This window comes from Panthera leo, chromosome C2 (genome assembly GCF_018350215.1).
Source record: "Panthera leo isolate Ple1 chromosome C2, P.leo_Ple1_pat1.1, whole genome shotgun sequence".
Taxonomy (NCBI): Eukaryota; Metazoa; Chordata; class Mammalia; order Carnivora; family Felidae; genus Panthera; species Panthera leo.
The window spans coordinates 70,322,986-70,350,726 of NC_056687.1; the positions used below are offsets into that span (position 1 = coordinate 70,322,986).

Sequence of the window (27,741 nt, forward strand, 5' to 3'; positions counted from 1 at the left end):
GCAGAAATAGAGAATAAAGGGAGCTTCCTGGCTGCAGCTTTTCAGAAAGTGAGGGGCAAAGCCCCAGGTACGAACTATTCCTAGCGGTGGACGCCTCTGGCAAAGGTATGGGAGCTCAGCTCTTGCCGAGTGGAGCCACTCAGTGAGCCATCTCATCGCCATTCCTATGGGCAGATTTTAGGAGAAAGCACCATATTCTCAGGAGCTTTGGCAGAAATCAGGGCTCCCTTTGCTGACATCGAGAACCTATGGAGTTTTATTCACCAGTGGTGGGGAGTAGGATGGGGGATGGGGGCAGGGATTTGAGGCAAAGCTGTCAAGATGCACAGAATGCAGTTTCTCAATAACACCCATATCCAGCTCCCACCCAAAACTACAGTAAAGTCAAGGGCACTGTTATCCCAGCCTTGCTTTTAGCACATGATCCCACTTTCGAGAACCTCACAGTCACTATGACCCCAGGCCTGGGAGCGGTTGACACAGGTCCCACTTAATGAGAACTGGCCTTAAATGGATATGCCTTTACCCGGGGCTGCCCTGGGCTAGTGCCCATGCTGTGTACACACCTCCCTCCAGGGCGGCTGCCAGGGATGCTCTCCTCTCAGCCCCTCAGTCTTCTGGCTCTGAGAAGGGCAAGCGGGGCAGGGCACCTGCCACCTTCCCAGGTTGCTGAAGCCCCAGAGAGGATGCAGTTTGGTTTGAGTGTGTTCCTTGATGGCAGGTTTCTTGGTCTGCGTGTTCCTTTGTAAGCCTTTGCATGCCTTTCTGCAGGGACAGTAAGGTGTGTTCATACAGTCCCCCCAACAGATTAGGAGCTCCTCAAAATCATGGACAAGTTCCCTCCTCTCTCAGGATCCTCTCCTCATCCCCAGATGGATGCAATAACTGGGGGTGCTCAGTGGGAAGGGGCAACCATATATCCTGGCTGGGCCGGTCCCAGCTCACACCTGTTGCCTGAGAGTATTTTTCAGTAGAGCCCAGGAAGTGTTCTGATGCCCGGCTGACCTGGGGGGCAGGGGAAGCACGATAGGGCAGAGAGCAAAGACAAGGGAGGAAAGAGGACACTCCTCTAGGCAGAACTAGGTTGGAGCCTGTTACAAATGCAGAATCTCAGCTCTCTCCTCTCCCCTCCCCACCCCCACACCTGCAGAATCAGAATCTTCATTTTGACAAGATCCCCAGATCTTGAAGCTAGAGAAGCTTGGAGTCGTGGAATATAACCCAGGGACCCCCAGGGACATACGTGTCCAGGAAAAACAATGATAGTGATAATAATGTATTGAGCACCCACTTGGTTCCAGCTACCACACCAGACCTCTTACCACTTTGCGCCAGCTACGACACTCGTACGTTATCGTATTTTATGCTTTGACAATCCAGCAAGGTAGGCATTGTGACCTGCTCTTCAGAAATGAGGCAGGCAGTCAGAAAGTCCATGCCACAAATTATAGGCTAGCTGGACTCTGAACACTGGGTCTGATTCGAAAGCCACGGCTCTGACAACTGTTGTAAGTATGATGCGGTGTTTCAAATTGGGCCAGCAGTTACAGCCACTTGTCAACTCTCTACAGGGCCTAGAAATCCACTGGCAAGTGCAATGAATTCCAGGGGCTGTTCCATTGCCCGGTGCTGGCCCGAGCACCTGTGTGCTGGGGTTGGGCCAACGCCGTGCCAGAGGGCTCACTATGTCTTCAGAAACAGTCTCTGAAGATGAACACGCATGGCCCAGCCCCCAGTGAGCGTTAAGATCTGTGACTTGAGCGACAAATAAATTAGATGGTAAGCAGGCCTGGGGCCACTTCTGCCACAAGCTCAGCAACTTCTAGCACTGGCCTCCCCGGGTCCAGAGTGAGGGTAAAGGGGAGGCTCACACAGGGCCCCATTCTATAATCTTCAGATGTCTGATTTAGGGCTTCATCTACTGCCAGCCCCCAGGAGGCAGCACCTTCCTGCCAACTGCTCCCGTGGCAAACCCCACATTCCCCTCCAGCCAGCATTCAGAGGCTCCCCAGGCCACAAAGCCAGGCCCAGTCACAGACCCCGGCTCTCAGCTGGTCCTCTCTGCACCACCTACCCTCAGCCTGGGACCGTCTGTCTGGTTCTGTGTCTATATAGGTGGTCGCCTCATTCCCCACCCGAATGTGAGCGACGTGAGGGCACGTCTCCCTGACTTTGTCTCTCACAGACCCACCGCAATCCAGCAGGTGCCCCCCAAATGCCTGAGCTAGGAAGTGCCATTATTAGCTCTTCTACAGAACCACGCAGGGTATTCTGCCCACTCCCCACAGCCAGAGGACACTTCCGTGTGCAGGGAGAGGAGCTGGGGGCACAGGCGGGACACACATGCTAGCCCATCCCTCAGGGTGTCACCCTCCACTTCCTTGGAACTCCCAGCTGTTCAGGGCTGAGGCAGGCAGGCCCGTCAGTGTGAAAGAGCCCTCCCAAGCCAGTGATTTCATGCTTCAGGCATTTATCCCCAGAACTGGCCAGGGAGCCCAGCAGGCCAAACCCCCTCCTGCTCACAGAGCCAGAGCAGACACAAGGGTAGAGCTGGACAGTGTTAGCTCTCACTTCCTTCTGCAGCCTTGACTGTGTTCCCATGGCCTCCTCAGTCTAAAGGTTGCTTCTCTGCCTTCCACAGTCAAAGCCAACAAATGAAAATAATCACTAGTGGGAGCTGGGCGGGAGTACCCAGGATTCTGGTCAATCACTCTTCAACTCAGAACAAGAGGAAGGCCTGCGGCATGTCTGCTCCTGCCCTCCTCCAGCCAAGGATGAGTAAGTACTTCTGCCCACAGAAAACCTTCAATATATCAAAGGCCGGATCCAAAAAGCCAGGAATTCGGGTACCTAAGATATAATTTTCTCCCCCTTCCAAAGAAATCTTAAATATTCAATTCATCTAGTTTTAAAACCAAGAACCACCAACATGAAATGTTATTCTATAGGTAGAACAAATAAAAGAGCATATGCTCTCTTCCTAATTAGGGCAGCAAGGGAGAGGAGGAGAGAAGGAATGGACAGGAGGAGGGCTGGCACAAGATCCAGACAGGGCAGAGAGTTCAAGAAAGAAAAAAGAACACTGGGGAAGAAAACCAGAGAGATACAAGCCTAAAAGAAGGAGTGAGGCAGGAAGGAAAGAGGAGACAAACTAGGTAAGTTTTGAGAAATGCTGAAGGTCACGGTTTGCTGTTGGCTCGGAGTGCTCAAGTTCAGAAATCCTTACCAGGACATGAGCCTTTGTTTACAATTCTCCCCAGTTCTAACCGTTAAAAATTCCTCTGTTTGAATCCTTAATCTTTCCCCTTTCTGAGCTAACCATGCCTTTAAGAACCTGGCACTAGTTCTGGACCCTCTCCTAGAAAAATATATTTTTTTACCTAAGATTTTGCACGCAATTTCAGGGGCTTGTGGACCCTAAGATACAACTGCTTCCTCTGAAATGTCCACTTTGATTGGGAGACCCGTAACAGCCAGAGAGAAAACATCCCAACTGCCAGATTAAACTCAAACAAGGGCAGGATGTGTTGAATCTTACGCGTATACAAGCCATCATATCAAGCTTTTAAGAACACCATTGGCTCCTTGGACCTTAACATCCTTCCCTGGTTACCACCCCAATAATGGTACTAGAAGCAAGGCTGGTTACTTGAAGGGACTAGCTGTGTGTTTGGATGGTTAAAAGGTCTGCCTTTGATGGAGGTAACAATCTATTTACCTGGAAATTAACCTTTTAGAGATCAATGGGATTATTAAATTACCCACAGGCAGTAGGTCCCAAATCTGAATGTGCATTAAAAATTACCCTTGTGCTGGGGTGCCTGGGTGGCTCAGTGAGTTAGGCGTCCAACTTCGACTCAGGTCATGATCTCGCGTTCTGTGAGTTCGAGCCCTGCGGCAGGCTCTGTGCTGACAGCTCAGAGCCTGGAGCCTGTTTTGGATTCTGTGTCTCCCTCTCTCTCTGACCCTCCCCCATTCATGCTCTGTCTCTCTCTGTCTCAAAAATAAAAAATTACCCTTGTGCTGATTTAAAATGCAGATTATTAGTTCAAAATTTGATAGTCTGATTCAGAGTGTTTTTCTAATGAGCTCCTAGGTGATTCTGATGCAAGCAGTCCCCAAACCAAACTGACACACTGTTCTTTAAAAATTGCAAGCCTGGGAGGATGGGTTTCTGGGCCAGCAGATAAGCAGATTCCCTGCTCATTGTAGTGTCCTCATATACCAGGGGCAGGACTAAGCACATATGCAAGGGAACTTACTATGTGACTAGGTTTTGACCACTGCATCAGAAAGGCTACCTTTACAAGGTAAGAAAGGATAGGAATAAGGCAGGATATAAAAAGTATAGTGCCGGGTGAAACTCTCCAAGGGCCTTATGGCAGTGGTTCCTAGATCTGTGGGCACATGAAGAATCACCTGGAGTATACTTCTTACAATTCAGATTCTCAGGCCTCGGGCTACTGGGAAATATACATTTATACCAGTAACAAGATTCCCTAGTTGTTATGACACACATACAGGTATAGAAACTTTCTTGTTTATGGTATCCATAGGCCCAAGCTTATGTTGATCAAGATACAAGACCATTATACAAGACAATTATTGCAAAAATGCTTTGAAACACTAAAATGCCCTCAAAATTCTCCAGCAAAGAACAGTGAACATTACCAGCGTTTCCTTCTTGTCTCTTTTTCTTTTCCTCCTCCCCCTCCACCTTCTTTTTCAGGCGGGAAACCAACTAGAGGAGGTGGGCCACGCTAAATGCCCGGAATGGGTTCCAGATGGTGAAGATTTTGGCCTCTTGGCCTGACTGTCCCTCCCTTACCCTGGAGTACTATACAAATATTATCATTTTCTGGCTGTGCAGTGACATGAAAATAGCTGGGAGGCACTAGGTCCGTGTCAAAGAAACTCATACAGGGAGAGAGTATCCTCTTTGGTCCAGAAGAGAATGCCGAAGCATTTTCTGATCTTTACAAGGTGGAACTTCCACAGAGGAAGGAAACCATCATGTGTCCAAACTGATCCACACCAGGCTTGGCATGTGATTGGGGGTTGGGAGGAGGCATCCAGAGAAATGCTGCAAAGACGGCCCCGTTTCAGACTGCTGGACAGGGAGGTCCCCGCACAACACGCTGCAGCTCCTCCACCCTCGGACAGGACATCGTGGCAGTGAGACAGCCCCACCCTTGTCTAGAATCCCCCTAACGGCCAGGTACTCCTTTTTACTGTATTTCCTCAATTTGACTCTGATTTTTTTTTTTCATTTTGATTTCCTGAAACTTGGATATCTTACAATCAACATGTAGACTTAAGGTAATCTTTTTTTCCACCTGAAAATTTAGTGTGTCTCAAACTTGATGGTGTTTTAAAATTGAGAAAATAAGGTTTACCACCTCATTTAACCCTGAAGCAAGCTGTGAGGCAGGTATCATTATTCTCTTTTTTCCAGATGAGGAAACTGAAGCGCAGACAGAGTTCACAGAGCGAGGGAGCGACAGGGCCAGGACTGGAACCCAGTCTTTCGTGCCTCCTTCCCAACATTCTGTGAGCACATTTAAGGGTCTGAAAAATGGCTTCCACCCGAGTTACTGCAATGCAAGAAAGCAAAAAGTGATTTTCCTCTGACTTCAAATAGAACTTGGAGAAAAAAATGGAAAAAATGGATAGGTTTTGTTTGGTTGCTATTGTTTATTTTAGACCATAACTGAAGTTTCTTTATGACTTTAGGAACTTAAGACTGCACCATACAGAGAACTATTCCTTTTTTTTTTTTAATGTTTATTTATTTTTTTAAGAAAGAAAGAGACAGAGCACGAAGGGGGGGGGGAGGGGCAGAGAGAGGGAGACACAGAATCTGAGGCAGGCTCTAGGCTCTGAGCTGTCAGCACAGAGCCGTGCGCGGGGCTCGAACCTAAGAACTACAAGACCATGACCTGAGCCGAAGCTGGACGTTTAACAGACTGAGCCACCCAGGCATCCCCAGAGAACTATTCTTATAATGATCACATCTGGCATGTTTAATTTAAAATGGTCCTCAATGGAACAACAATTATCAATTTCCTGCTTGAATTTACTATTTTATTTACTTTTGAATGTTTCTAATGATTTTTGGCAATCAGGATTTTAAGGTGTTGTACCTTAAGATATCTAGCATTTTCTGTCAGCTTGTGAGGAGCAGGAAAAAATTTAACAGAATAAATCATCATCAAAACAATAAAACCAAAATGTTGTTCTCCATAATATTCAGGAAGTGCTCATTTTCTTGAAATCAGCAGGGAGGTGGGTGGGGAGAGAACCCTCCCCCATATACACACATACATAAACTCAAAGAAAACCACAGCCACTATTGACATATAATATTATTTCTAATTCTTAAGAAATGCCCTTCCAGGGAGGCATTTATTTCCATTTTTCAGATGAGCAAACTCAGAGGGTTTCAGTGACTCGCCTGCCATCGCATAGCTTGTAAGAAGCCTGGGTTCTGGTAGCACTAATCATAAAAACACAGGGGCACCTGGGTGGCTCAGTCGGTTAAGTATCCAACTTCAGCTCAGGTCATGATCTCGTGGTTCCTGAGTTCCAGCCCCACATCGGGCTCTGTGCTACAGCACAGAGCCTGCCTCAGATCCTCTGTCCCCCTCTCTCTCTGCCCCTCCCCAGCTCGTGCTTTCTCTTTCTCAAAAATAAGTAAACATTAACAATGGTAATAATAAATAAATAAATAAAAGCACATATTATTGCCATTAACAATGACCTTCCCTAATCATCTCCATAGTTCATGAGGTAGGGACCACACCTATTTTATTCTCCACTGTATGCTGGAGCCTGACTCCTGTCACCCAATAGGCTTCCATAGCTACTGCCTGGTGGGTGGATGGAAGGAAGACAGAGGGAGGCTGAATGGAGTAAGTGTGCAGTGTGCTGGCCCCCCAGGCAGGCGCTCCTTCCACCCTTCCATTCCACTTGTCTGGAGTCTGTGCTCTGACAATCTGTTTGATCGGCTTCATTCTCTACAACTGGTATCACACTTCCATAAGCTGCTCTGATTTGTGTTCTCTAGAACTATGTCCATCTCCTTATTGGAGCCTGATCTATTCTGGTTCCTTTCCCAGTCAGTCGCTCAGCAAAGCGTAACTGACAGCCAGCCATGTGTCAGGTCCTTTCTAAGGTGCTGGATAGAAAACGGGGTAAGGTGCGCTTCCTGTCCTTGGGGCTCTTCCAGCCTGAAACAGTGACCTCTGTACTCTCTGCTGAGCTCTGCGTCCCTCAGCACTTTCTGCAACTACCTGCCAAACTCTCTTGGCCTCCACCAGCACTTCTGCTGTTTCTTTTGTTTTTTTTTATAAATTAAAAAAAAATTTTTTAACCTTCATTTATTATTGAGAGACACAGAGAGAGCATGAGCATGGGAGGGAGAGACAGACAGAGGAGGAAACACAGAATCCAAAGCAGGCTCCAGGCTCCGAGCTGTCAGCACAGAGCCCGACGCAGGGCTCAAACTCACAAACTGCGAGATCATGACCTAAACTGAAGTCAGACACTCAACCAACTGAGCCACCCAGGCGCCCTTGCTATTTCTGATGCTTCGTTTTGTTATTTTTGCAGACATAGGAGGGCCCAGTTGTGATTCTACTCTCTGTCTTTTAGCGTGTTCTTGTACTTTTTCACTTAGGCTATGTTTCACGTGCTGGCAGGCAGCATCATACAAAGTTCTGTTGAGTTCTGAGATGGGTATGACCGGAAGGAGCCACCTGGGGAGTGAAAGAAGCCCCCTGTCTTACAGGTGAGGAAACAGAAGGTACACAGCCCACCCCAATCGCTAGTGGAGCTTCTGCTCTTGCCAGTGTCCTTCCGTGGCACCTACCATGCATACCAGTAGATGAGGGGTTGGTTCGGAAAGGGACCACAGCCTGCTGAGTTCTAACAAATGATGAATCGAAAATCAAGTTCTTTTATGAGGCAACTGAGGTAGGGTCCTGGCCCAGAGTGCACAGGCAGTGGTTGAGGGGACTCTGGCCAGAGATCTCCCAGTGCCAAACGCTGCAACCATGGTTCCCATTCCACCCGACTACTGAACAACTTCCCAGATGCATTTTAAACATCACGCTGTAAGTGTGCTGCTTATTTAACAATTCAGTCAACAGCATGGCTAGGAGCAGCATGAGTTTGAGGGTTAAGAAGGACATGGACCCTCAGGTCAGACTCTGGCTTCATGGCTTACTAGCTGCGTGGTCAGGAGCAAGACAACCTCTCTGAACCTCAGTTTTCTTATCTTTACGGCAAGGACAATAACAGCGCATTGACCCCACAGACACCGTAAGGATAAATTGAGATAGATGATGCCCAGTAGAGTGCCGGCACGTGGGGAGTATTTGATAAACATTAGCTACTATGACCTTCCTTGGTCACTATGCTCTCTTCAGATTTTATATTCAAGAAATCTGTAGCAAGCGGTTTGACCCACTACTTTTTGTCTCTTAATAAATTATTTCACTTTATTTTTTTTTTCTCTACTTACAAGCAGAAATATACTTAGTGTTTCCAAAAGTATTAATTGTTTCTGGGCCATTCAGTAAAGAAAGTCAGGCAAGGGTACAGGTATGAGATTTCTAATGTACCAACTGATATAGACATGCAACATTAAAATCTGATGGCCTATTAGAAACAAGTTTGGAAGTAGTAAGAGTGGAGTAACAGTTTGGGAACCACTTCATCATTAAGTTTTCTCCTGCAAAAAAACAAAAACAAAAACAAAATACCTTCATAATGCAGTATTTTCACTTCTTCAGAAAAGTAACATCAATTCTTGGAGTAGCCCAGGAAGTTTTTCCCTTCACATCTCTAGATCCAGTGTTCAGGGTGAAAGAGACTATGTTCTGGCCTGCAGACTTGTGAGGCAGACCTTATTTGCACATGCGAATGATAGCCATCTAGAGCACTAATGTGGGCCTGGGGGCAAGCAGGGACCCCAGCCCCGCCCAGGTTTCTCGCCTGGTGCCTGATTAGGGAGCCTACCATCCACCAGGAGAGGATGTGTGTGAGAGAGACTCAAAACACCACGCACGTGAAACCGCGCAAATGAGCTCAGTTCAGAGAAAGCATTAGTCACTGACTCGTGGATGGGGCAGGTCAACACTCAGGGGAGGAAGTCAAGTGCGTGGGTTTGGGTGCCGGGCGCTGCGGCCGGGTGCTTTCTACAAAGCATCTCAGGTGGCCAGGTTAGCAGCGCAGTCACCGCGTGGCTTTTATGTGTGCGTGCATTCACACAGCCAGTGGTGTGGGGTAAAGCAAATACTTATGGCAGAATCTGGGGAGTTTTCTTATTATTTTGGATCATAGACTAACAAGAAACAAAACAATCATGGCTCTCGTGGTTAAAATAAATTTTATTTGCTTGTGTTTAAGGAGTGTGTGTTCCTGATGGTGGTGGTGGTGGTGGTGGAGTGTACAGAGAGTGAGGGGTGGGGGGTGGAGGGAGGGGATGGAAACAATGAAGTGGTATTTAGAAACAAGAGAATGAGATCACAAAGCTGTTTTCCCAAATTGCATCTGGTCTTCCTTTCTACCCCACGGCTCCTGGCAGTGTAAGCTGGATGCTTGAGGCCCAGTCCCCTGCCTTTAGGACCTCCCCCTGTGCACCCACACTAACCCCAGGCAGGGCTCTCAAAGAGCCACTGGGAGTCTGTCACTTCCCTACTCAAAGGAAAAACCCACTGACCTTGCTCCATGTTTAGGATTTCTGTATCTTTAAACCTCCTGTGGAGTTCTAAAGTTATTCCTAGTTATTTTGTTTGTTTATCTGTTTGCTTTTCTAACTAGAAGGACTAAGAAAATCCTCAAGATAAGACATGTCATCAAGCCTATGTTTATATCACATTCCATCTGGGGCTTCTGAATGTTGCTACATTAATTTTAACTTTAAAAAATACTATATATGGTGTGAGCCCAATTATGTAACAAAAAGGGGGATAGAAAAAAGGCTATAAGGAAATAAACTTCATACTTCATATTTTAAAATTAAATATGTTATTCTTAATAAAAATAAATTAACACTATAATTTAGTATATACTATCTATTATGGACTGAATGCTTGCATCCCCACCTAACCCACACCCTCCCCTCCTCCCCCCCCCCCCACCCCCAAATCCATATGTTGAAGCTCTAGAATGGCTATATTTGGAGACGGAGCCTATAAGGAAGTAATTGGTGTTAATAAGGTCATAAGGGTGGGGCACTGAGCAGATAGGATTAGTGTCCTTATCAGAAGAGACACAAGAGAGCTAGTGACTGCATACACTCTTTCCCAAACTCCCTACTTCTCTCTCTCTCTTCCTCTCTCCCTATCCTCTTCCAACCTGCACATGTGTACACACACACACACACACACAGGCACAATGAGGGAAGGCCATGTGAGGATACAGAAAGAAGGTGACCGTCTACAAGCCAGGAAGACATTCTTCATCAGGAACCAAATCAGCTGGAACCTTAATATTGGACTTCTAGCCTCTAGAATTGTGAGAAAATTAACTTCTGTTGTTTAAGCCCCAGTTTTTAAATTGGCTAGCTCCTCTTAGCCCATGGATGAATCCTGGCCGCTCTGTAGTGGACAATCCAGGAAACCCTTGATACCTGTCATACTTATGTCTTTTGAGAATATGAGTCATGAGAATTTATTTCTGCCCCAAGATTTCCTTGGAACCTATGGCCCTGCTTTCCTGGACATGTCTCTGAACCAGAGATGGCAGTATGAGCCAAAGGTGACTCCATAGCCTGGTCCTGAAGGAGTCCACCGTCCAAGAGATTCCCCAGGACACCCTATCCAACCAGGTGTTGTCTTGGCAAGAATGCACAGGGAGACTCTGAGAGAAGGCAGCAGGGGACAGCAGGTATCAGCTACCACTGTAATCTCAACAGAGAGACCAGCTAATGTTCTATTTCTCACCAAGGCAGATCTCTGGAGCACTGGGATCCACAGGGGTTACACAGCAGCCCTGAGTTTCCTGAGCTTCCCTCTGTCTCCTCAGGACATGGCTCTTCCTTGAACCTAAGGAACCTTATTTCCTTCTAGCTACCCCCCTCCACCCCGTGGTCCTATGCTCCAGCACACCTAACTTCCTGCGCTTTCTCAAAATTTTTTATACATTTTTCATCTCCATGTCTTCACATATACTGTTCCCTTTCCTTGGGATCACCCTGCCCAGTTTACCACCAGATGAGCTGCCGAGTAACCTCCACAGTCCATTCAAACGTCTCCCTCTCCTTGAAGACTTCTCTGACACTCCAAGGTAAAGGTCTTCCACCACCCCCTACCAGTGTGTTTTCCTTTACAACACGTACCCCACATCTGGTGATTATTTGGTTAGGGGAGAGACTGTACCTTATCCCTGTGTATAAACTAAACTTCTAGCATTGGGTCTGCACATAGCAGTGCTCAGAAAAGGTTTTTGATTAACTGATTGCAGGGAATTGATTACAGAGAGGGAAATAAAGCTTGGGTGGGAGAGAGACAGAGACAAAGAGACAAAGGACAAAGGAAGGACAAAGTGGCAATAAAGGAGTCAGGGAAACACAAGGCGTCAGCAAGACACAACTTTAAAATGAACAGTGAAAAATCTTTCAGGAATAAATGCATTTTCCCATTTCAAGCTAAGGTTTCATTTCTTTTTTTTTTTTTAATGTTTACTTATTTTTGTGAGAGAGAGAGAGCAAGCAGGGGAGGGGCAGAGAAAGAGAGAGAGAGAGAGACAGAATCTGAAGCAGGCTCTAGGCTCTGGGTTGACAGCACAGAGTCCCATATGGGGCTCAAACTCACAAACTGCAAGATCATGACCTGAGGCAAAGTTGGACACTTAACCAACGGAGCCACCCAGGCGCCCCAAGCTAAGGTTTCATTTCTAAGTAAACTATTTCTCTGTTTATTTTCAATCCTAGTGAGCCCCGATGCCCATTATAGAACCCTCTTTAGACAACTGAAGCGTTTTCCTTAGTCACTATTCCCACATATTTCAAGCACAGAGTCCTATTTTCCTCAGAGCAATACCTAAAACTTGTTTCCCTATAGGCTGCAAACTCTCCAAAATGGGGGAGGAAAGCTCGTACAGGTACAGTCATTTGGGAGGGTTTCCACGATGCTAATTTCACAGTTTCTGACTGGGATGATGAAGTACCACCACCTAAGGTCACACGTACTGGAGATAACAAGTAGTCACAAGTATTTATTGTGACCCCAGGTCACAAATCACATTGTGGCAATCCACCAAGAGAAAATGCCTTCTTCATATCTCTTCTACAGTATCATCCCAAGCAACTTCATAAACACTCAGAAACCTTATGTTTAAAAAATATTATTAAGGTTTTCACAAGTGGCTCCCCAAATCAGAGTACAATCCACACAGTAATTATAGTCTTAAGGACAAGACCTCAGAGGCTGCCAGAGCAAGAGAGATAATTTCTTTTTTCTAGAGAAAAAAAATCTCTAATTTAAAAAAATGTTTAAACATGGTCAGTTTGTCATTTAAAAATATTAACACCAGACCTTTGGGGTAAGATGGCAGACTGAATATATGTACCTAATTTTGTTCCTTCCACAAATCCCACTAATACATAGTAAAGAGGGTTTTTTTGTTTTGTTTTGTTTTTAGTATCTAAATCCCTAAGTATGGGGAAAACGGCAACAACATTTTGGAAGCTGAAACACGCTGGGTGGTCCAGTGGTCCTGAGATCAGACCTGAGAAAATGGAATCTCAAACCAGCAAAGGGAAACTGAAAACCAACCTGATTTACCCCACAAAATTCTCCAAAGTCTCAGATGGATGGCACCAGGCGTCTGGCCATGGGAGAGGAGGTGCATTAAAACCAGAAGTCCAAGGCAGACTCTCTGGGAAGTCAGGCACCTGGTGCTTTCTGGCCAACAGAAGTCTGCAGCGTATTCACTCTCTGGAGACGGCAAACCAAGGACTTTGACTGGAGTGCCAGGCCCAGCTGAGAAAAATCGAGTCCATGTTTACTGAATACTGAAGCAGTGGTCCCCAACCCTTTCCCCCAACTCAACTCTCATAGCAAGGGTGGCTTGACTCATCCTTCAGGCAGACTGGAAGATGCCTCTTTGAAGAAAGTGAAACATTTCATGAAGCACCTAAAAAGATGATCCTGGGAGAGGGTCCCCAATAGCTAGTGTACCCAGACTAAACTGACCAGACCCAGCTATGAGCTCAGACTTCCAATTGGCCTTTTCTCCCTACTCTTACTCTGGAGCAGAAAGCCAAGAATGACCAGATATCTGATAAGTCCCTCTGATAGGGATGATAAAGACCCAAACAAAAGGAAAAGGTCAGCTTAAAGGAAACAGAAACTTTGCAAAGATAAGAAAACTCTGAAAAATATATCAACAAATACTCTGAGGGCTACAAGAGAAAGTATTGCATCCTTGAAGCAAACCAAAAAAAAAAAAAAAAAAAAAAAAGGATGTCATTAAAACAATAAAATGAAATGTAACAATCAAAAAACTAAGAAAAAGGTCTTGATTATTAAAAACAGTTTAGCAAAATAAAAAAATTGATTGAAGGCATACAAGACTGAGTTAAGGGAATCCTCAGAAAGTGAAGATAAAAATAGGTAATAAAAAAAATCCAATATCCAAATAGTAAAAGTACCAGAGAGAACAGAAAGTGTAGAAAAATATCACCACTGAAATAATTCAAGATGATTTCTCAAAACTGAAAGATACATTACCAGACCAGAAACGGCCCACCCAGTGCCCAGCATAATGTAAAGAGAACCTCATGTTCGTGTATCGTTTTGAAATTTCAGAAAACCGGGGACAAAAAGAACTTCCTACTAGTTTATAGTTACATGTAAAAGATTATGAATCAGAATGGACTGCTTAACAGCAATACTAGAAGCCAGGAGACAAGCAATCAGAAGTTTAAAAGAAAATAGTTTGCAACCTAGAATTTGACATCCAGCCAAACTATGGGTCGAGTGTGAGCACAGAAAAAAGAATTTTCAGACACAAAAAGTCTCAAACCACTTCTCTCCCATGAGCTCTTTCTCAAGAAGTTACTGGAAGATAACCTCCATCAAGATGAGACAGCAAGGGCACCTGGGTGGCCTAGTCAGTTAAGCATCCAACTTCGGCTCAGGTCATGATCTCATAGTCCATGAGTTCGAGTCCCACATCAGGCTCTGTGCTGATAGCTCGGAGCCTGGAGCCTGCTTCGGATTCTGTGTCTCCCTCTCTCTCTGCCCCTCTCCCACTCGCACTCTGTCTTTCTCTCTCTGTCTCAAAAACAAAGTAAACATTTAAGAATTTTTTTTTTTTTTAAAGATGAGAGAGCAAATCAGAATGACATTTCTGATGGAGATCCAACAGAGAGGGGAGATAAAGGAGGGTGAACAGAGATCCTGGGTGAACAACTCTGTACATGCATATGGGGTGACCTCCCAGACTGGAGTAATGGGACCAAGGACATGCTGAGGGCCCTCATCACCAAGCTCTCTGGAGCCCACCACACCTAGTTTTTAACCTGAGGTCAGAACACTGGTCTGAGCCTATCTCAGAATCTCATGTACTTGGCTCATCTTGACCATGAACTTGACCATGAAATTGCTGCCCTCACCTCTTCAGCCTACTCATCACCCCATAGAACTGTTCTATTCGACCGACTGTCAATGGCTAAGGATGGTAATGAGGACCTCAGACGTAAAAACAGACAGCAGTTCTGTCTGCCAACACACCCCTCCAGATGTTTAGTACCTGACACATATTACAACCTTGGGAAAGTCAGGGACCTGAATAACCGAAAGTCAGATTATGCTGGTGAGGAAGGAAGGAGAAGCCCCTGGCGGAGAGCACAGGGAGCCCTTGAGGGAGCAAACTTCTATTTCCTAACCTGGGCACTAGATGACATTCTGCTGTTCTTTAACCAGCATGGATGTCTCAGACACTCTTCTATACACAATATATGTTTTAGAATGAAATAACTTAAGAAAGTAATTGTAATACAAATATTGGAAGCATTAATGTTTTTCCTCCTGTTTAGAGACCTCCCCTTCCATGTTCTTTCTCTGCAAAGTGATGTACTTCATTTTACAGAGAAAATCATAACTGTTTATATTTATAAAGTAATATGCTCATTTTGTGAGATGTGGGTATGCCTTCTGTAAAAACTTTGAGAATCTCCATTTTGCACTTTCACAGTGTCAGGCAAAAATTATATTACCTGGTAAAAAGTGGCGTGAAGACCATATGAAATTAAGTCAGGAACCAGAAGGTTCCCCATCTCTGACTGCAGGCCTAAGTCTAGAGTCATGAGAGTCTTAGGAAGCATAAAAGTTAAGGACTGAGAGCCTGGGCTCTGGTGGACTATCTGGGTTTGATTCCTACCTCTACCAACAAGGCAACCTCCAGCAGGTACTTACCATGCACAGCCTCAGTTTCCCCACTTGTAAAATGGGAATAATCATAGTACCTACCTCTCACTGTAAGAAGTAAATAAATTAACACATGTACAACACATGAAACAATGCCTGACATATACTAAGTGCTCAGTTTTATTACTATTATATAGATAAGCAACTGTCTTACTATGCATGGCAACTATCTTTCTACAGAAGAAGTTATTTCCATTGAAGAAATCCATGAGTGTGGGGACTCACTGTGGTCAGCCCTTCTCCTCATGGCCTCCTGGTGTTCCACAACTACCACCATCTTCTAGTCAGTGGCTGCTCGAAGAGGCAGGTTGGATGAAGCAGGTGGCCTTTGCAACAAATTGTCCAAGCCTTTTCACACTTGGGACTGGGACATGGTTCCCTAAAAATGGCAAACTTGCCTTGCAGGTGGGCTGTCAAACGGCATAGCTGCCTCCTTCACCAACTAGCATCAGCCAGCACACAGGGGTGAGCAACCACTTTGCTGTAAACACGAGTCACACATGGGCCTCGGCCCCAGTGGAGTGTAGGGCAAACAGCATTGGATGGGGCGCTGGGAGAACTGGCTTGCAACTGTGGCTCTGTGTGACCCAGCAAAGGTCACTCAACCTCTCTGTGCCTAAGTTTCCTCACCCACAGGATCAGGCACATCACCCAGATTCAACATACTGAAGTTCAAGGAATCTAGGCACATGTCAGCTTTCCCTTCAATACCATATAATTAGTGTAGGGGTAAGAGAAGACACTCATAGGACAGTGAGGCTTCTGAAAACACAGCCCGTCATCCAAAACTGACTGCAGTGCTGGTGGTGACCTGCTTGGGCTTCCATTCCCATGTCTAGGCAGAGCCCATAACAACGTTATCACTTTTTAAAACATACATCTAAACTAGTTCCTATTGCAGACAATTGGCAGGTGCCCAATTAATAGATTATTCCACCAGACAGTTGAATGCATTGGCCATTGGTCAAAAATGAGGTCACCACAATCCTATGTGCTATAACTGGAAAAGCCTAATGAAAAACAATCGTCTATTTTTTAACAAATAGGAATCCATATTCCCATCTCCCTTAATTTGCCTTGCTTGGTGTGTGGTTCAGGAGCAAAGGAAGATTTTGTTCAAGGTCAAGTTGGTTTTGCTCTTTGACTCCTTTGTTGTGCGTTTGACTGTCCATGCATGTTTCACATCAGCAAATCCCCAGCCGGATTCCAGCTGACCTACAGGAATTTCTAGCCAACATTGCCAGATCCCTGGTCTTTCTCTCAAACCTGCACAGTCGGAAAGAACGGGTCAGGAGACTCCTGTCCCAGCCATCTGGACACACATGCTCAGTGGATATGCATAATATGAAGCACATGTGCTTTCTCAAAAAAATTTTTTTTTTCCTAAGGGATACAGAGCTGTTATTAACAGAGCCTGTGGCATCCTTCCAGCACACAGACATTCCCAGACAAAACCATCCGGGCTGACCTGCTGCAGGTAAGATCTGCACTCTGATTTTACCAGTGATTCATCTACACTCTTTTGTCGAGCATTTAATGCCTCTCCAAGCATCTCCACTCCTTGCAAACAAAAAATCCAGGAGGAAAACTTTCAAAGCCAGTTTCTTCTCAGCTGCAACCCTTCCTTCCTTCCTCCTTCCCAAGACTGTCTGACTGAACTCGAAACCTGACCCCACCCTGGGCTGGGCCCTCCACACAGGCATTGTGGCTTCTCTTGCCAGCTGCAGCCTGTGCAGACAGAATACCTGGGAACTGCTGCCAAAACAGGAAGGTCGGCGCCTCTCAGAAGGGAGGCCTGGGGAGTATCCGTCTCCTAGGTGACTACAGATAAGAGATGAAGGGGCCAGGGCTTTCCACACCTCCAGTCACATTCCAGAGCCTTTCCCTTGTACCCTCAGTCTATCTGATTCATTCTTCATTCATTCACTCAGCAAACATACTGAGCACCTGCTGATATAAAGCCCTGTTCTGGAGCTGGGGACAAAAGGGGATTGAGATGTCTGTCTGTCTCCAGGGGCACCAGTGTTGTTGTGACAGGCCTCTTGGTGTAGGGGCAGCCCTGGACACCTTGGACTCCTCAGGAGCCCCTGGTGAAACCACCTCTCTGCACTCCCACACTGCTCCCACCAGTAGAGTCCCTAAGATAACCTGACAAACAAGGCAACGGAGGGTTTGGGTAGGGGACTGGGCAGCAGATGATGCAGCCCCAGCCCCACCTCCTGGGCCTCATCTCTCCCTGAGCACAACAATATGGCTTCCAGAAATTAGGTCCACTTTCTGGTCCCAAGGACACATCTTGTCACAACCCATTGGAAAGTTGGCCGTGCTAATTGGCATACCTGTTGGGCTCTGATCTGGTACGTGAATAAACCTTTCAAGCCTAAATCATCAACACCGCCTGAGTCTTCAAAAAGCCTTCAAAAGCCTGCTCATTACCAGTCTACAATGGAGCAAGTCTTTAACTGGATAGCAACTAACTTTTATCCATCATGGCAAAATCTGTGTTTTGCAAAGGGGGATTAGGGCAGTAATGAGGACCCCAGGCTGAGCCAGAAACCCCAGTATAGTAGCCCATTCAAAGGATCCAGCCATGAATAGCGGTAGAGGGAAAGAGAGAAGTTCAGAGTAGGAAACCAGGATATGAAGGGGGTGGGGGGGAAGGAGTCAGAAAGGGATGGAGAGAAAGGAAAAGAAAGGAAAAGAAGATAGGAAAAATCTAAAAGAGGGCTGCTTCCCATCCCTTTTACCATGGCCACAAATTCCATCAGATGGTCGGCTGCTCCCACTAGGGGTCCTGTGGTCCTGTTCCTTTCTGAATTAGCAAAACTTTCCAAGGAGTCACCTAAGAAAGTGCAGAAACTCTCACCTCTGCTGGGGTCAGACTGCCTGAGACCAACAATATGGAGGACTGAGGGCTGAGCAGTCTGGGAGCCAGGCCTCACCCCTGCATTCTCCAGGAAAAGGAATGGGGCCTGAGGACCCAGGAGGGAGCACCAGGTCCTATCCTGATTGACACCATGCCCTGACCTGAATTAGATCCTGGTCAGCTGACCTTGTCTATTCCCACAGTGCTGGAGGGATTCGGGAACCATGTTTTAGCCACTTCAGTACCTGGTTCTGGCTCCTCGCCTAGCCTCATAGTCCTCTGTCTCGTTCCTGCTTCCCCTTCAAGCGCTGACCCATAATATCTCTGATCATGTATGGGAAGGCCCAGCCGAGACTAACAGGTTCTCAGACGCCCTTGATCTAAAGGAGAAGGTAAGCAGTAAAGGATTTGGTGGAGGAGAATGGCTCCATCACCCTTGTTCAAGGGCATGCCAGACCACCATGGAATAGTGCTTTAGAGTCAGGAGCTCTGGGTTCCAATTTTGGCTAAGCCACTTACTATGCAATCTCAGGGAAGTTGCATAACCTCTCTGGGCTTCAATGTTCTTGTCTGTAAAATGGGAATAACCATCCCACCCATATCACTAGGTTGCTTTAAGGTTTAATTAGAACGATATATGGGAACACCTGGGTGGCTCAGTCGGTTGAGTGTCTGACTTTGGCTCAGGTCATGATCTCATAGTTTGCGAGTTCGAGCCCCACATCGGGCTCTATGTTGTCAGCTCAGAGCCTGGAGCCTGCTTTGGATTCTGTGTCTCCTTCTCTCTGCCCCTCCCCCGCTCACACTCCCTCTCTCTCTCTCTCTCTCTCTCAAAGGTAAACAAACATTAAGAAAAAAATTTTTTAAAGAATAATATATGTAAAGTGCCTGACATAAAGTTGGCACTCATTATAATTTTCCCACATACATCCATACACACGAATAAGCAGGTTTTGTGACACATAGGGCCCTTAGCTGAGTGCTAGTCAAATGAGACAGGCAGAGGAAGGAGGAGCTAGTCTTTGTCCTGAGCCCCCTCTTAGGGCAATGAATTCTTTGGTCTTGTCTCCAGGATTCTGCCAGTCTGAGCAGTATGACACGTGGCCTCACCACTGTCTGGCTCTTACTCCACTGAGTTTGTGTTAGACAGCAAAGCAGATGCTATATGAGCAGGGGGCCAGACAGGGGTTCTCGACCCTGGGTGTATAGTAGAATCACCTGGAAAGTTAGAAAATACAGCCCAATAGGTCCCGCCCATCGGTGCTGGGTGACTTGGTCTGCAGTGGGTCTCCCCTGTCACTTCTAATGTGCAGGCAACGTTGAGACCCCCAAGGATAGAGGCTGGGTCATCGGTTATTCCAAGAAGACTCTATTCCACTCTGCTGGACCAGGGAGGGCTGAGTACCGAGGCCTGGCTTCTCAGAATTTACTTCACTTCTCTGGGTTCTTGCATCTGTGAGATGGAGAAAATAACCCTGCCCAGCCTCCTTATCTGTGAGGGTCTCATGAGATGGTGGGTGTGAAAGCTTTCAGTACAGCATCACCTACTTGACCACCGTGTAAGTAAAATGCCAATGCCAGGATACCATAGACCATTCTACACAAAGGAGTCGTGCTTCCTCCTAGTACCTCTGTGGGCAGAGAGGAAAGACTGAGCAAGCTACCCTGGGACAAGGCTCCCTGGCCCTCAGAGGCCAGAAAACAAACAGCCAGAATCACGACTCCACACAGAGGCCACCTGGGGCACTGCAAGGCCTTCCAGGCAGGCCTTGCTCCCAGGCTTTGGAAAACCCTTCCCAGCAAAGCTATACAGAGATGCCCTCCCACCACAGGGGGAAAGGAGCCCACAAGGAAGGCTCGGGAAGACACGTGGCTGGGAAGATGATGCTACAGAGTCATGATGGTAGCTGGGCCACTGTCTTCATCTCAGGAAGAAAAAGGGGCCCTAGGGAAGATGTTCCAGAGTGGGGGCATAGATGTGCCATCTGCACCTGCTGGCACCAGAAGAGGTCGCAGTCTGCATCACCATCTTTCCCTTAGTGTGCACATTCCTGCACAAATATTTACTGAACTACTATATGCCGGGCACTGTGCATCCCAGGGACACCACAAGCCTTGTCCTCAGTACCCCAAGTGCAGGCTGATTGCAAGCTCCAGGGAAGCAGCCAAAACATTCATGTGTTTGTTATATCCTGAATGGACCAGGAAACAGTCGTCGGAAGAGATTATGGGGTATGTTCTTTGGTAAAGAATATTAATCTTTAGGATACCTGCTTTGTATGTTAGGAATTCTATCAGAGAGGATTTGTTGTTGTTTAATACGGAAAAGTGAAAAAAAAAAAGCCTCTTCTGTGAATTAAATTCCATCTTAGTATAAGTGTGGTGCTATTGGCTTCAAAATGGGCATGCTGTCCCCAAGCGCCAGCCCATCCCGGTGCTTCATCTCCAGGCCTGACTGCCCCTGGGAGCCCTTGGCCACCACACATCGCTGCCTTCTAGTCGTCTCCACTTGGACCTCACTTGAACTCTTATGCTGACCTCTCCCTCTCCCCCACGTCTATCCTGCCAGATTCCTCCCAGATCCCAGTAGCGCGAAGCCATCAGCCAGTCAGCCTCGTGTCAGCCACGTCGCTCCACTCTGCCTCATCTCTACATCCCACCCTGCCATTTCATCTGTCTTTAACCTGCCCCCTTTCCTGTCTCCAGAGGCTCTGGAGCATCACTGCTTTCCCAGATCACTGCAACAGCCTCTCAAATAAGTTTCCTGCCTCCGTCCTCCACCCCTACCCCAAGCCACTGGTTTTCCATACCGTGGCCAGAGCAGTTTTCTAAAATGGAAAACTTATGTCACATTTCCCACTGCCCCAAGACAAAGCCCAGGCCCCTAAGCGGGACAGCCCAGGCTTTCAGGAGCTGGCTCCACGTGCTCTGCAGGCTCCTCTTCACACGTGCCACTCGGGGCTCTCTCATTTTCCCAAGCACAGCAGGCTCCTGGGTCTTTGCATGAACTGCAAGATGTGCTTCCTTCTCTTCTTCCTCTGGCTAAATCCTGTACTCCTTTAGCACTCAGAGCTCAGCAGGAATCTGCTCTGGAAAACCTTCCCTGACTCAGGCTGGACTGGGAGTCCCCCCACCCCAAAATCCTTGTCACAGGACTTGTCACTTAGCAATCGTTTACTTGTCTGGGTCTCCCGGGACGCCGTAAGAGTTAAAATGAAAGAAATGGCAACGCATGACCTACCGTGAACAAATCTCAAAAATATGGGAAAAGCAAACTGCAAAATCATTCAATCATCCACACTATTTAAATATTTACCAGGTGAGTGGGTCCATACGGTATGATAAAATGTGTGTAAAACTTTCAAACACTAAACAATAATAGAGATCAACGGTGGTATCTACATATGTTAGAAAAATAAAAACACACGGGAGGGACAAATATCAGACTCAGGATGGTGGTCGCCGGGGGGGGGGGAGAAAAGAGAGTGGAGCAAAGTACTACTTAAATTGTACCTGTAACACTTTACACGTTTTTATTTTTAAGAGAGTTCTGAAACAAAACTGGCAAAATATCATCCATTAAACTGGGGGATGGGTAGATGAGAATCTGTTACATTATTTCCTGTATATTTGAAATATTTCATCAGTACATTTTTTAAAACTTTTAATGAGGAACCAGAGCCTCCAATGCCCTCGTTAACATCCCGGGGGGCCTGAGCACACCGCTGTGGCTGCCCGCCCCACCACACAATCAAAAATGCAATCCGGTGTCGTAAACACTTTTATCCTCACTTTTGCCAATGAGAAAACCAAGGCTCAGAACAGGTAACCTTGCTCAAGACCACCAGAGGCTTCCAGATTTCAGACCATATTCTTCGTATACAATTCCTACTATTTCATCCAAGAGAGAGCACCTATGTCAAACGGAGTACGTAGAGAGAATTCTAGATGTAGGAACAGGGCTGTATTCATATGTATTTATGACCCAGTGAGTGGAGACATTTCTGGGAAGAAGAGGGTGCAGGAAGGTGCAGAGTTGGAGACGCAACCAAACAAGTAATTTGGGGCTAGCCCGTGAAACTCAGTTAATACAAACCCACTAGGTTTGGACTCTGTCCTATAGGCAATAGAAGGCTGCTGGAAATGTTTAAGCTGGAGAGTAACCTAAGCAAAGCATGGTTTTAGGAAAAGTAATCTGGCTTCAGTGTACAGGAGGGTTGGTTGCCCATAGGAGATGGGTAGAATCGACCAAAAGGAAGTTCCTGGAAGGATAAATTCAGTTCTGGAAATCATCTAAGTGCCCCACATAAGAAGTGGCCTCTGCTGATCTAAGGGAGAATTGTTGGGTTGAAAAGGGTAGGAAGGTTTAAGCTACACAGAGAAATAAAAGTTCTCTCCAGCTTTCCAGGCATGGGGAAATGGTGTAGGCATTTGGGAGATAACCTAATTATTTGCTTATTGAGTTTTTTTCAGGTGTTTTGTTTTGTTTTGTTGTTTTGTTTTGTTTTGGCAAGGGGGTGAGGAGAAGGTAAATAAAGGGAAGAGGAAAAAATGCAAGACTTCAGTTTTGCTTCTAATTCAAGGTGATGCTCAGACATCCAGGGAGAAATGGAATGGCAGTTGGTGACATGGGAGCTCCATCCAAGAAAGCTGAAGAAGCAGATGACAGCAGCAGTGGTGCTGGCAGGATCTCTCTGAAGAAGACAGCACAGAGAAAAGCAGCGCTGACAACTGACCCGTGGTCCCCTGCCTGTGTCCAGGACAAGAAGACTAAGAAAAGAGTCAAGGCAGCATTGTATTGAAGAAGAAATGGGAAGAGACTGATTCCAGTCAGCACAGGTGGTTGCCATAGTCTGAAGGTTTGTGTACCCTCCCCTCCAAATTCATATGTTGAAGCCTAATCCTCAGTGCGATGATATGTGGAGGTGGGCCTTTGGGATGGGATTAGGTCATGAGGGTGGAGTCTTCTTGAATGGGATCAGTGCCCTTATAAAGGAGGCCTCAGAAAGTTTCCTTGCCCTCTGGTCACATGAGGACACAGTGAGAGGACAGCCTTCTACAAACTAGGAAGCAGGCCCTTGCAAGACATTACATCTGCCAGTGCCTTGATTTTGGATTTCCAGCCTCCAGAACTGTGAGAAATAAATGTCCATTGTTTATAAGCCACCCAGTCTAGGATATTTTGTTATAGCAGCCTGAATGGACTGAGACAGTGGTCACTGGTGCAAAGGGGGTCAGGTATAAGAAATGAGCAAAGGTTCTGGATTTAAAGACCAAGAGGTCAGTGGGACCTCAAGTACAGCATTTTCAGCAGATGGCAGAGTCAGCCATGCCTGATCCTTGATCTTTTAATAGCTCCTAACAGCAAGCTGGCCTTACAGCTGGGCATAGGCAGACCCGGATCCCACTCGCCAGACTCAGCACAAGAACCTGTGCCTGCCCAAGCCGTGCACTGAGCAATAGCCCCCTCCCACGGATGGCAGGGTACCCAGGCAGAGTAGAGCATGTGAAGTGGACTGGAGGAGACTACAGACCCATGCAAAGCAGCCATCTTCCTAGATAACCAAAAAGTTAAGCTTGGAGATGCATAATTTCATTTTTAAATGCAGAACATAGAATTAAAATGTGCCACATGTCACTTTATTTTCTAAAATGTATTTTATCTATATTTGCCTGACTTCTATGGCAATAAAATCATTTTGGCATGACACACATCTTACATAAATGAAAATATAATCCAACAAAATGGCATTTTAGGAGCCTTAAGCCAAACAAATGTTTGAGAGGGCCTTGTTTAAATTAAGTTGCCGTGCTATTTAGCTTTTTACAGTAATGTAGCTGTGTCTCCACAGAGCCTTGTGCAAGGATGCTGTTTTGGAAGAGACAGGATGGGAGATGGGGAGAGGGAGAGGGGCCTGTGCTGACTGCTTGAAGACCAAGGAGTCAAGAAGTGAGGAAATGGAGACGATGAGTGAGATCCATTTTTATAGGCAGCATGGAGACGAAATGAGAGACATGACATAGTGGCTTGAGATGCAGGATGAGGTGTGACATAGGAGCCTGAGTGCAGGGAAGGATGCACCAAGTGAAAGACACCAGACTAAATGAAAGTCTGCACCCTGACCATGAGTCTGCCAGCCCTATTCCTCCGCCCTGTTCCCAGCACTGTGGCAGCCAGGCTTGTCCGAGGCAGGAGACTGGAGAGTTCTCTGGAAGACACTAACTGTACCAGAGGAAAGACCTACAGAAACTCACATTTGGGAGACTTGGTTGAAACAGCCCAGTGTGCCACACCATCACCTCACAGTGAAGCCTGCTGCCACAACTACCACCTCTGCTACATAGACCTTCCAATGGCTGACCAGTGCCTCCTTATTAAAAATGAATGGGGGCACCTGGGTGGCTCAGTCGGTCAGTTGAGCATCCCAACTCTTGGTTTTGGCTCAGGTCATGTTCTCATGGTTCAGAGAGCCCCGAGACGGGTTCTGTGTTGACAGTAAGGAGTCTGCCTGGGATTCTCTCTCTCCTTCTCTCTCTGCCCCTCTCCCTTCCCCAACATTGTGCGCACAGGTGCATGTGTGTGCACGCTCTCTCTCAAAACAAATAAATAAACTTTAAAAATAAATAAATAAATAAATAAATAAATAAATAAATAAATAATAAAAAATGAATGAACAGGGGCACCTGGGTGGCTTAGCTAGTTGAGTGTCAGACTCTTGATTTCGGCTCAGGTCATGATCTCCCAGTTATAGGCTCGAGCCCTGTGTCAGGCTCCACACTGGGCACTAAGCCTGCTTAAGAGTCCCTCCCTGCCCCTTCCCCACTCATTCTCTCTCTGTCTCTGTCTCTCTCTCTCAAAATAAATAAACTCTAAAAAAGAAAAAAAAAAAAGAATGAACAGCCAGGGACTACCAGACATTGAAGAAAGCTTGCAGCACTTAACACAGAGAACAGAACAAGATAATAGAAAAAAGGAAATGCAGAAAAAAAAACAGATAATGTTGAGAGAAGAAAATTTGACAAGAAAAAAAAAACTCCTATAAGTTATAGCCTAAAAGAATCAAAACGAGATATTATATTCATGAAACAAGATTCTCAAATTATCAAAGAACGATGAAGAGCTCTTGGAAATTAAGGCTAGTCAAAACGAAAAATTTACTACATTAGAAATAAAGTTGAAGAACTCTCCCATAGAGATGGAAAAAAGGAATACGCTAGAGAAGAGAGAAGATGAAAATAATAATAATAACAGGAGGTTCAAGCCAGGAGCTCTAATATCCAAGTATTCAGAATTCAAGAAAAAAATTAAAAATTAAAAAAGAGAGAAAAAACAAAGGGGAAGAAATTGTCAAAGAAATAATTTGAAAATTCCAAATCGAAAGTGCCCCAGGTCAACAAATAGCAATTTTCATCATGAAATCTTAGAACCTCGAGGGAAAAGGGAAGGTTCTGAAGCACTTGAAGAAGAGAAAGAGGTCACTTACCAGGAGCAGAAATCCAAATAGCACCAAACTCCTGGATGCTGCTGAATGCCAGAAGGTAGAGCAATGACTTCAAAATTCTATGGGAAGTGATTTTCAGCCTAGATTTTTATATCTCCTACCAATCACTCCTACCAAAGTGACATTTTCCATCCTAGACAGAAGAGGATGATTTGGGATCCAGACAGTAGGGACAGCACCTGGGAGAAGTGAGGGCAAGTACCAAACAACAGTTGTGATCCTGGTCTGATATCATCCATCCAGAAGGAAGGTGAGGATGGGGTTTCCAAGAGAAAATGTAACATAGGGAGAATTGGGGAAAATGCCTATACATATTTAAAAGCTCTATGGATGGGGCTCCTGGGTGACTCAGTCGATTAGGTGTTGATCTCTAGTTCAGGTCATGATCTCACAGTTTGTGGGTTCAAGCTCCTCATCGGGCTCTGTGCTGACAGCTCAGAGCCTGGAGCCTGCTTCAAATTCTGTGTCTCCCTCTTTCTCTGCCCCTCCCCCACTTGTGCTCTGTCTCCCTCTCTTTCTCAAAAATAAACAAACATTAAAAAAATAAAAAATAAAATAAAAATAAAACTCTATGGATATTTTTATAACGGTGATTTAAAAAAACTAGAGGGGTGCCTGGGTGGCTCGGTTGGTTAAGCATCTGACTTCGGCTCACATCATGATCTCATGGTTCATAGGTTCAAGCCCCATGTCAGGCTCTGTGCTGACAGCATGGAGCCTGGAGCCTGTTTCGGATTCTGTGTCCCCCTCTCTCTCTGCCCTTACCCCACTCATGGTCTATCTGTCTACCTCTCTCTCTCTTTCTCTCAAAAATAAATAAACATTAAAAAAAATTTTTTAAGCTAGAAAATAAAGCAAATGAAAAAAATAGAGCATAGTGGGTTGAATTGTGGACCCTAACAAGATATGCCCACACACTAACCCCAGAAACTTGTGAATGTGGCCTTATTTGGGAAATAGGTCTTTGCAGATATAATTAAGTTAAGGATCTCCAGGTGGGATCATCTCGAATTATCCAAACTGGACCATTTCCAGTGACAAGTTGTCCTCCTGAGTTTCTCACAGAGGAGAGGCAAGAGGAGGAGAAGGCTATGTGACCACAGAGGCAAAGGTAGGAGCAATGTGGCCACCAGCCAAGGAACACCAGGAGCCACCAGAAGCTGGAAGAGACTAGGAAGTGTTCTCTAGAGACTTGGGAGGGAGTGTGCCCCTCCAACACCTCGCTCTCCCACCTCTGGCCTCGAGAACAATGAGCTGCTATATTTCTGTTGCTTTAAGCCACCCAGTTTGCGGTGGTTTGTTAAGGCAGCCCCAGGAACTAAGACATAGAGTAAGCTTAGTTTCAGGAGAAGCTGAAGATATACAAACAAGAAAGCAATCAGAGTATGCAATTTGGCTCAAAAATGAGTATCTTTATGTATATGTATTACTTTAACTACACATAAAAATTAATTTTAAAAGAACAAATGACATATTAGAAAAAACTTTTCAACATATACAACAAACACTGTCTAACATTAATAAAAGCTAACCAGGTATTTGTTTTATTTTGAATTAATTGTGAAGGTAGAAGAGTTACAAATCATTGAAAAGGAAGATAGCACAAAGGAACAATAGGGAAAGATTATAAATAATTCAAAGAAAATAAATATAAATGGCAATAAAAATATGAATAAAATAATTCTCGTTAATGATTTCAGAAAAATTAATTTTTTTTAAAGGAGCACAATTTTTGCCCATCATTTCTTGCCAGAAATCTAAAAAAATGAACATATCCAATATTGTTCAGGGTATGGGGAATCAATAACTCTTACACACTGTCAGTGAGAGTTCAAAATGGAACAACTTTATGAGAAGGCAGTTTGGCAGCACATAATAAAATTAAAAAAAAATCTTTTAATGTTTATTTTTGAGAGAGAGACAGAATGGGGGA

General features: G+C 45.6%; 1 protein-coding gene and 1 long non-coding RNA gene across 2 annotated transcripts in view; one reads left to right on the forward strand and one right to left on the reverse strand.

The window, feature by feature from the left end:
* The window catches only part of SLC12A8 (solute carrier family 12 member 8), a 145,910-nt gene that overhangs the window by 68,184 nt on the left and 49,985 nt on the right, over window positions 1–27,741 (reverse strand). The gene's annotated exons all lie outside the window — the stretch shown is intronic.
* Window positions 2,675–13,407, forward strand: LOC122198390. The gene is made up of 3 exons (XR_006192959.1): window positions 2,675–2,778; window positions 7,679–7,789; window positions 12,649–13,407. It is a non-coding gene; the product is annotated as an uncharacterized LOC122198390 (long non-coding RNA).